A 10,982-nucleotide genomic window follows, 5' to 3' on the forward strand; every position below is an offset into this window, starting at 1 on the left:
ACTCTATTCCTTGCACGCCTTTCACCCTTCTACATGTTCAGGCCCCGATCACTCAAAATCTTTTTCACTCCATCTTTCCACCTCCAATTTGGTCTCCCACTTCTCCTCGTTCCCTCCACATCTGACACATATATCCTCTTGGTCAATCTTTCCTCACTCATTCTCTCCATATGACCAAACCATTTCAAAACACCCTCTTCTGCTCTCTCAACAACACTCTTTTTATTTCTACACATCTCTCTTACCCTTACATTACTTACTCGATCAAACCACCTCACACAACATATTGTCCTCGAACATCTCATTTCCAGCACATCCACCCTCCTGCGCACAACTCTCTCCATAGCCAACGCCTCGCAACCATACAACATTGTTGGAACCACTATTCCTTCAAACATACCCATTTTTCCTTTCCGAGATAATGTTCACGACTTTCAAACATTCTTCAAGGCTCCCAGAATTTTCGCCCCCTCCCCCAACCTATGATTCACTTCCACTTCCATGGTTCCATCCGCCGCCAGATCCACTCCCAGATATCTAAAACACTTAAATTCCTCCAGTTTTTCTCCATTCAAACTTACCTCCCAATTGACTTGACCCTCAACCCAACTGTACCTAATAACCTTGCTCTTATTCACATTTACTATTAACTTTCTTCTTTCACACACTTTACCAAACTCAGTCACCAGCTTCTGCAGTTTCTCACATGAATCACCCACCAGCGCTGTACCATCAGCGAACAACAAATGACTCACTTCCCAAGCTCTCTCATCCACAACAGACTGCATACTTGCCGCTCTTTCCAAAACTGTTGCATTCATCTCCCTAACAACCCCATCCATAAACAAATTAAACAACCATGGAGACATCACACATCCCTGCCGCAAACCTGCATTCACTGAGAACCAATCACTTTCCTCTCTTCCTACACGTACAAATACCTTACATCCTCGATAAAAACTTTTCACTGCTTCTAACAACTTGCCTCCCACACCATATATTCTTAATACCTTCGAAAGAGCATCTCTATCAAATTCATAATATGCCTTCTCCAGATCCATAGATGCTACATACAAATCCATTTGCTTTTCTAAGTATTTCTCACATACATTCTTCAAAGCAAACACCTGATCCACACATCTTCTACGGCTTCTGAAACCACACTGCTCTTCCCTAATCTGATGCTCTGTACATGCTTTCACACTCTCACCCTCCCATATAATTTACCAGGAGTACTCAACAAACTTATACCTCTGTAGTTTGAGCACTCACTCTTATCCCCTTTGCCTTTGTACAATGGCACTATGCAAGCATTCCGCCAGTCCTCAGGCACCTTACCATGAATCATACATACATTAAATAACCTTACCAACCAGTCAACAATACAGTCACCCCCATTTTCAATAAATTCCAATGCAATACGATCCAAACCTGCTGCCTTGCCGGCTTTCATATTCCGCAAAGCTCTTACTACCTCTTCTCTGTTTACCAAATCATTTTCCCTAACCCACTCACTTTGCACACAACCTCAACCAAAACACTCTATATCTGCCACTCTCTCATACAACACATTCAACAAAACTTCAACATACTCACTTCATCTCCTTCTCACATCACCACTACTTATCATGACCTCCCCATTTACGCCCTTCACTGAAGTTCCCATTTGCTCCCTTGTCTTACGCACTTTATTTACCTACTTCCAAAACATCTTTTTATTCTCCCTAAAATATAATGATATTCTCTCACTCCAACTCTCGTTTGCTCTCTTTTTCACCTCTTGCACCTTTCTCTTGACCCCCTGCCTCTTTCTTTTATTCATCTCCCACTCATTTGCATTTTTTCCCTGCAAAAATCGTCCAAATGCCTCTCTCTTCTCTTTCACTAATAATCTTACTTCTTCAGCCCTACACTGACTACCCTTTCTAATCAACCCACCTCCCACGCTTCTAATGCCACAAGCATCCATTGAGCAAGCCATCACTGCTTCCCTGAATACATCCGATTCCTCCTCCACTCCCCTTACCTCCTTTTTTCTCACCTTTTTCCATTCTGTACTCAGTCTCTCCTGGTACTTTCTCACACAAGTCTCCTTCCCAAGCTCATTTACTCTCACCACTCTCTTCACCTCAACATTCTCTCTTCTTTTCTGAAAACCCATACAAATCTTCACCTTCGCCTCCACAAGATAATGATCAGATATCCCTCCAGTTGCACCTCTCAGCACAACATCCAAAATTCTCTCTTTCGCGCGTCTATCAATTAACACGTGATCCAATAACGCTCTCTGGCCATCTCTCCTACTTACATACGTATACTTATGTATATCTCGCTTTTTAAACCAGGTATTCCCAATCACCAGTCCTTTTTCAGCACATAAATCTACAAGCTCTTCACCATTTCCATTTACAACACTGAACACCCCATGTATACCAATTATTCCCTCAACTGCCACATTACTCACCTTTGCATTCAAATCACCCATCACTACAACCTGGTCTTGTTCATCTAAACCACTAACACACTCATTCAGCTTCTCCCAAAACACTAGCCTCTCATTATCTTTCTTCTCATGGCCAGGTGCATATGGACCAATAATCACCCATCTCTCTCCATCAACTTTCAGTTTTACCCATATCAATCTAGAATTTACTCTCTTACACTCTATCACATACTCCCACAAATCCTGTTTCAGGAGTAGTGCTACTCCTTCCCTTGCTCTTGTCCTCTCCCTAATCCCTGACTTTACTCCCAAGACATTGCCAAACCACTCTTCCTCTTCCCATTTACCCTTGAGCATCGTTTCACTCAGAGTCAAAACATCCAGGTTCCTTTCCTCAAACATACTACCTATCTCTCCTTTTTCTCATCTTGGTTACATCCACACACATTTAGACACCCCAATCTGAGCCTTCGAGGAGGATGAACATTCTCCGCGTGACTCCTTCTTCTGTTTCCTTTTAGAAAGTTAAAATACAAAGAGGGAGGGTTTCTGGCCCCCCGCTCCCGTACACTTCAGTCGCCTTCTACGACACGTGAGGAATACGTGGGAAGTATCCTTTCTCCCCTATCCCCAGGGATATATATATATATATATATATATATATATATATATAAACAGACATGTACATACTTCATACTCTCTGCCCTTATTCATTCCCATCGCCACCCTACTACCCAAGAAAAAAAAACTATTCCCCCCTCATGTGTGCAACGTAGCGCTACGAAAAGAGAACAAAGGCCACATTCGTTCACAATCAGTCTCTAGCTATCATGTAATAATGTACCCAAACCACTTCTCCCTTTTCACATCCAGGCACCACAGAACATTCCATGGTTAACCCTAGACGCTTCACATGTTCTGGTTCAATCTATTGAAAGGACATCGACCCCGGTATACCACATCGTTCCAATTCATTCTATTCCTTGCACGTCTATCACTCTCCTGCATGTTCAGGCCTCGATCAATCAAACTCCTTTTCACTCCATCTTTCCATCTCCAATTTGGTCTCCCACTTCTCGTTCCCTCCACCTCTGACACATATATCCTCTCGGTCAATCTTTCCTCACTCATTCTCTCCATGTGACAGGGGTGGCGACGAGAGTAAATAAGGGTAGACAGTATGAATTATATACATGTATGTATATATATATATATATATATATATATATATATATATATATATATATATATATATATATATATATATATATATATATATATATATATATATATATATATATATATATATATATATATATATATATATATATATATATATATATAATTACAGAGGTATAAGTTTGTTGAGTATTCCTGGTAAATTATATGGGAGGGTATTGATTGAGAGGGTGAAGGCATGTACAGAACATCAGATTGGGGAAGAGCAGTGTGGTTTCAGAAGTGGTAGAGGATGTGTGCATCAGGTGTTTGCTTTGAAGAATGTATGTGAGAAATACTTAGAAAAGCAAATGGATTTGTATGTACCATTTATGGATCTGGAGAAGGCATATGATAGAGTTGATAGAGATGCTCTGTGGAAGGTATTAAGAATATATGGTGTGGGAGGAAAGTTGTTAGAAGTAGTGAAAAGTTTTTATCGAGGATGTAAGGCATGTGTACGTGTAGGAAGAGAGGAAAGTGATTGGTTCTCAGTGAATGTAGGTTTGCGGCAGGGGTGTGTGATGTCTCCATGTTTGTTTAATTTGTTTATGGATGGGGTTGTTAGGGAGGTAAATGCAAGAGTTTTGGAAAGAGGGGCAAGTATGAAGTCTGTTGGGGATGAGAGAGCTTGGGAAGTGAGTCAGTTGTTGTTCTCTGATGATACAGCGCTGGTGGCTGATTCATGTGAGAAACTGCAGAAGCTGGTGACTGAGTTTGGTAAAGTGTGTGAAAGAAGAAAGTTAAGAGTAAATGTGAATAAGAGCAAGTTTATTAGGTACAGTAGGGTTGAGGGTCAAGTCAATTGGGAGGTGAGATTGAATGGAGAAAAACTGGAGGAAGTGAAGTGTTTTAGATATCTGGGAGTGGATCTGGCAGCGGATGGAACCATGGAAGCGGAAGTGGATCATAGGGTGGGGGAGGGGGCGAAAATCCTGGGGGCCTTGAAGAATGTGTGGAAGTCGAGAACATTATCTCGGAAAGCAAAAATGGGTATGTTTGAAGGAATAGTGGTTCCAACAATGTTGTATGGTTGCGAGGCGTGGGCTATGGATAGAGTTGTGCGCAGGAGGATGGATGTGATGGAAATGAGATGTTTGAGGACAATGTGTGGTGTGAGGTGGTTTGATCGAGTGAGTAACGTAAGGGTAAGAGAGATGTGTGGAAATAAAAAGAGCGTGGTTGAGAGAGCAGAAGAGGGTGTTTTGAAGTGGTTTGGGAACATGGAGAGAATGAGTGAGGAAAGATTGACCAAGAGGATATATGTGTCGGAGGTGGAGGGAACGAGGAGAAGAGGGAGACCAAATTGGAGGTGGAAAGATGGAGTGAAAAAGATTTTGTGTGATCGGGGCCTGAACATGCAGGAGGGTGAAAGGATTGCAAGGAATAGAGTGAATTGGAGCGATGTGGTATACCGGGGTTGACGTGCTGTCAGTGGATTGAATCAAGGCATGTGAAGCGTCTGGGGTAAACCATGGAAAGCTGTGTAGGTATGTATATTTGCGTGTGTGGACGTATGTATATACATGTGTATGGGGGGGGGGTTGGGCCATTTCTTTCGTCTGTTTCCTTGCGCTACCTCGCAAACGCGGGAGACAGCGACAAAGTATAATAAAAATAATAAATATATATATATATATATATATATATATATATATATATATATATATATATATATATATATATATATATGTATACGTTGAGATGTACAGGTATACATATTTGCGTGTGTGGAGCGTATGTATGTACATGTGTATGTGGGTGGGTCGGGTCATTATTCCGTCCGTTTCCTTGCGCAGCCTCGCTAACGCGGGAGACAGGGACAAAGTATTTTAAATATATATATATATATATATATATATATATATATATATATATATATATATATATATATATATATATATATATATGTATATATTATCCCTGGAGATAGAGGAAAAAGAATACTTCCCACGTATTTCCTGCTTGTCGTAGAAGGCGACTAAAATGGGAGCGAGCGGGGAGCTGGAAATCCTCCCCTCTCATTATCTTTTTAATTTTCCAAAAGAAGGAATAAAGAAGGGGGCCAGGTGAGGATATTCTCTCAAAAGCCTAGTCCTCTGTTCTTAAAGCTACCTCGCTAGCGCGGGAAATGGCGAATAGTTTGAAAGAAACAAAGATATATATATCCCTTATCAACATCTAAATATACATACTAAGTTTATGGATACACAAATTGCCATGTGACGAGTAAGGTAGTCACCGTTGGACATAATAAGCAGATTCTCTTATGAGTTTTCCACTCTTTATAAGCATGTCAGGATGGCCGAGCGGTCCAAGGCGCTGCGTTCAGGTCGCAGTCCGGTCTTCCGGGCGTGGGTTCGAATCCCACTCCTGACATTGAGAGTTTTCTCATCAGATATACCTTGTGCCGTCACTGAGTCCACCAAAATAACATCTGTTTTGCCACACTGGCAGTCAATAAAGGAGTGTTACCCTTCTCCCTCGCCTGTGTGGTGTCTTGCTGAGTAGAATAATTAGTTCTTCAGCGATGAACTTAAAGAGGTTTTGAGAGATCATCACACACACACACATACACACACACATATATATATATATATATATATATATATATATATATATATATATATATATATATATATATATATATATATATATATATATATATATATATAAGATTATCCCTAGAGGTAGGGATAATTTTGCTTCCCATGTAATCCTTGCGTGTCGTAGACGGCTAATAAGAATTGTGAGAGCAGATGGCTAGTAATCCCCCCTCCATCTATTCATTTCCAAACCAAGGGTCAAAGTAATGAACCAAGCGAAGATTTTTCCCTTGCTCAAGCGGGATAGCCTCTAAGGATATATCACTTTGTCTGTCTGTCTCTCTATCTCTGATGACCTTAAAAGTTCTCTAGATCGTCCCATTATCTCCAATCCTCTCCTTTGCTATTTCTCCACCACCCGTCTCTCAATATCTCCTGTCCTCAGCCATAGAGGCTGCCAAGAAAGCAGCCTCACATCACCACTAGAATTTATGATGATCTCTCAACACCTCTAAGTTTATCGCTCAAGATCTACTTGTTCTTCTCAACACGACACCACAGAGGCGAGGGAGAGGGGAGACACCTCTTTATTGACGGCCAGTGTGGCAAAACAGATGTTATTTTGGTGGGCTCAGTGACGGCACAAGGTATCTTTGGTGAGAAAACTTCCACTGTCAGGAGTGGGATTCGAACCCACGCCCGGAAGACCGGACTGCGACCTGAACGCAGCGCCTTGGACCGCTCGGCCATCCTGACATGCTTATATACAGTGGAGGAACCTTAGCAGAATCTCCTTATTATATCCACCGGTGACTACCTTACTCGTCAAATGGATATTTCTATATCCATAAACTTAGTAGGTATATTCATATGTTGATAAGAGATATATTATTATATTATTATTATACTTTGTCGCTGTCTCCCGCGTCAGCGAGGTAGCTCAAGGAAACAGACGAAAGAATGTCCCAACTCACCCAGATACACATGTATATACATACACGTCCACAAACACACATTTACATACCTATACATCTTAATTTATACATATATATACACACAGATATATATATATATATATATATATATATATATATATATATATATATATATATATATATATATATATATATATATATATCTGTAGTTTCAGAAGTGGTAGAGGATGTGTGGATCAGGTGTTTGCTTTGAAGAATGTATGTGAGAAATACTTAGAAAAGCAAATGGATTTGTATGTACCATTTATGGATCTGGAGAAGGCATATGATAGAGTTGATAGAGATGCTCTGTGGAAGGTATTAAGAATATATGGTGTTGGAGGAAAGTTGTTAGAAGCAGTGAAAAGTTTTTATCGAGGATGTAAGGCATGTGTAAGTGTAGGAAGAGAGGAAAGTGATTGGTTCTCAGTGAATGTAGGTTTGCGGCAGGGGTGTGTGATGTCTCCATGGTTGTTTAGTTTGTTTATGGATGGGGTTGTTAGGGAGGTAAATGCAAGAGTTTTGGAAAGAGGGGCAAGTATGAAGTCTGTTGGGGATGAGAGAGCTTGGGAAGTGAGTCAGTTGTTGTTCGCTGATGATACAGCGCTGGTGGCTGATTCATGTGAGAAACTGCAGAAGCTGGTGACTGAGTTTGGTAAAGTGTGTGAAAGAAGAAAGTTAAGAGTAAATGTGAATAAGAGCAAGGTTATTAGGTACAGTAGGATTGAGGGTCAAGTCAATTGGGAGGTGAGTTTGAATGGAGAAAAACTGGAGGAAGTGAAGTGTTTTAGATATCTGGGAGTGGATCTGGCAGCGGATGGAACCATGGAAGCGGAAGTGGATCATAGGGTGGGGGAGGGGGCGAAAATTCTGGGGGCCTTGAAGAATGTGTGGAAGTCGAGAACATTATCTCGGAAAGCAAAAATGGGTATGTTTGAAGGAATAGTGGTTCCAACAATGTTGTATGGTTGCGAGGCGTGGGCTATGGATAGAGTTGTGCGCAGGAGGATGGATGTGCTGGAAATAAGATGTTTGAGGACAATGTGTGGTGTGAGGTGGTTTGATCGAGTGAGTAACGTAAGGGTAAGAGAGATGTGTGGAAATAAAAAGAGCGTGGTTGAGAGAGCAGAAGAGGGTGTTTTGAAGTGGTTTGGGCACATGGAGAGAATGAGTGAGGAAAGATTAAGAAAGAGGATATATGTGTCGGAGGTGGAGGGAACGAGGAGAAGAGGGAGACCAAATTGGAGGTGGAAAGATGGAGTGAAAAAGATTTTGTGTGATCGGGGCCTGAACATGCAGGAGGGTGAAAGGAGGGCAAGGAATAGAGTGAATTGGAGCGATGTGGTATACCGGGGTTGACGTGCTGTCAGTGGATTGAATCAAGGCATGTGAAGCGTCTGGGGTAAACCATGGAAAGCTGTGTAGGTATGTATATTTGCGTGTGTGGACGTATGTATATACATGTGTATGGGGGGGGGGTTGGGCCATTTCTTTCGTCTGTTTCCTTGCGCTACCTCGCAAACGCGGGAGACAGCGACAAAGTATAATAAAGAAAAAAAAAAAAAAAAAAAAATATATATATATATATATATATATATATATATATATATATATATATATATATATATATATATATATATATATATATATATATATATATATATATAAACATATACATAACTCATACTGTCTTCTCTTATTTATTCCCGTCACCACCCCGCCACACATGATATAACAACCCCCTCCCCCCGCATGTGCGCGAGGTAACGCTCGGAAAAGACAGCAAAGGCCATATTCGTTCACACTCAGTCTCTAGTTGTCATGAATTATGCACCGAAAGCATAGCTCCCTTTCCACATCCAGGCACCACAAAACTTTCCATGTTTTACCCCGGACGCTTCACATGCTCTGGTTCAACCCATTGACAGCACGTCGATCCCGGTATACCACATCGTTCCAATTCACTCTATTCCTTGCACGCCTTTCACCCTCCTGCATGTTCAGGCCCCGATCACTCAAAATCTTTTCACTCCATCTTTCCACCTCCAATTTGGTCTCCCACTTCTCGTCCACCTCTGACATATATCCTCTTGGACAATCTTTCCTCACTCATTCTATCCATGTGACCAAACCATTTCAAAACGCCCTCTTCTGCTCTCTCTCAACCACACTTTTTATTAACACACATCTCTCTTACCTTTACATTACTTACTCGATCTAACCACCTTACACCACATATTGTCCTCAAACAACTCATTACCAGCACATCTACCCTTCTTCGCACAACTCTATATATAGCTCACGCATCGCAACCATATAACATTGTTGGAACCACTATTCCTTCAAACATAACCATTTTTTGTTTTCCAAGATAATGTTCTCGACTTCCACACATTTTTTAACACTCCCAGAACTTTCACCCTCTCCCCAACCCTATAATTTACTTTCACTTCCATGGTTCCATCCGCTGCCAAATCCACTCCCATATATATAAAACACTTCACTTACTGTAGTTTTTCTCCATTCAAACTTACCTCCCAATTGACTTGTCCCTCATTCCTACTGTACCTAATAACCATGCTCTTATTCATATTTACTCTCAACTTTCTTCTTTCACACACTTTACCAAATTCAGTCACCAGTCTCTGCAGTTTCTCATCCGAATCAGCCACCAGCGCTGTGTCATCAGCGAACAACTGACTCGCTTCCCAAGCTCTCTAATCCCCAACAGACTGCATACTTGCCCCTCTTGCCAAAACTGTTGCATTCACCTCCCTAAAAACACCATCCATAAACAAATTAAACAACCATGGAGACATCACGCACCCCTGCCGCAAACCAACATTCACTGAAAACTAGTCACTTTCCTCTCTTCCTACACGTGCACACGTCTTACATCCTCGATAAAAACTTTTCACTGCTTCTAAAAACTTGGTCCCACACCATATATTCTTAGTACCTTCCAAAGAGCATATCTCCCAATTCTGTCATATGCCTCTCTAGATCCATAAGTACTACATACACCCTCCCCCTTCATGCGCGCGACGTAGCGCTAGGAAGACAACAAAGGCCGCATTTATTCACACTCAGTCTCTAGCTGTCATGTAATAATGCACCGACAACCACAGCTCCCTATCCACATCCAGGCCCCACACAACTTTCCATGGTTTACCCCATACGGTTCACATGCCCTGTTTCAATCCATTAACAGCACGTCGAACCCGGTATACACATCGTTCCAATTCACTCTATTCTTTGTACGCCTTTCACCCTCCTGCATGTTCAGGCCTCGATCACTCAAAATCTTTTTCACTCCATCTTTCCACCTCCAAATTACTCTCCCACTTCTCCTCGTTCCCTCCACCTCTCACACATATATCCTCTTGGTCGATCTTTCCTCATTCATTCCCTCCATATGACCAAACCATTTGAAAACACCCTCTTCTGCTCTCTCAACCACACTCTTTTTATTACCACACATCTCTCTTGCCCTATTATTACTTACTCGATCAAACCACCTCACACCACATATTGTCCTCAAATATCTCATCTCCAGCACATCTACCCTCCTGCGCACAACTCTATCGAGAGCCCACGCCTCGCAACCATACAACATTGTTGGAACCACTATCCCTTCAAACATACCCATTTTTGCTTTCCGAGATAATGTTCTCGGCTTCCACGCATTCTGCAAGCTCAATGAATTTTCAACCCCTCCCCCACCCTATGATTCACTTCCGCTTCCATGGTTCCATCCCCTGCCAAATCCACTCCCAGATATCTAAAACACTTCACCTCCTC

At 41.6% G+C, this 10,982-nt stretch overlaps 2 non-coding genes across 2 annotated transcripts; one reads left to right on the forward strand and one right to left on the reverse strand.

The window, feature by feature from the left end:
• The first annotated feature begins 5,956 nt into the window (after nt 1-5,956).
• Nucleotides 5,957-6,040, forward strand: TRNAL-CAG (transfer RNA leucine (anticodon CAG)). The gene has a single exon. It is a non-coding gene; the product is annotated as a tRNA-Leu (tRNA).
• Nucleotides 6,041-6,879: 839 nt separating this feature from the next.
• On the reverse strand, nt 6,880-6,963 carry TRNAL-CAG (transfer RNA leucine (anticodon CAG)). The gene has a single exon. It is a non-coding gene; the product is annotated as a tRNA-Leu (tRNA).
• Between the last annotated feature and the right edge of the window lie 4,019 nt (nt 6,964-10,982).

The sequence above is a fragment of the Panulirus ornatus genome, chromosome 17 (assembly GCF_036320965.1).
Source record: "Panulirus ornatus isolate Po-2019 chromosome 17, ASM3632096v1, whole genome shotgun sequence".
Classification (NCBI taxonomy): domain Eukaryota; kingdom Metazoa; phylum Arthropoda; class Malacostraca; order Decapoda; family Palinuridae; genus Panulirus; species Panulirus ornatus.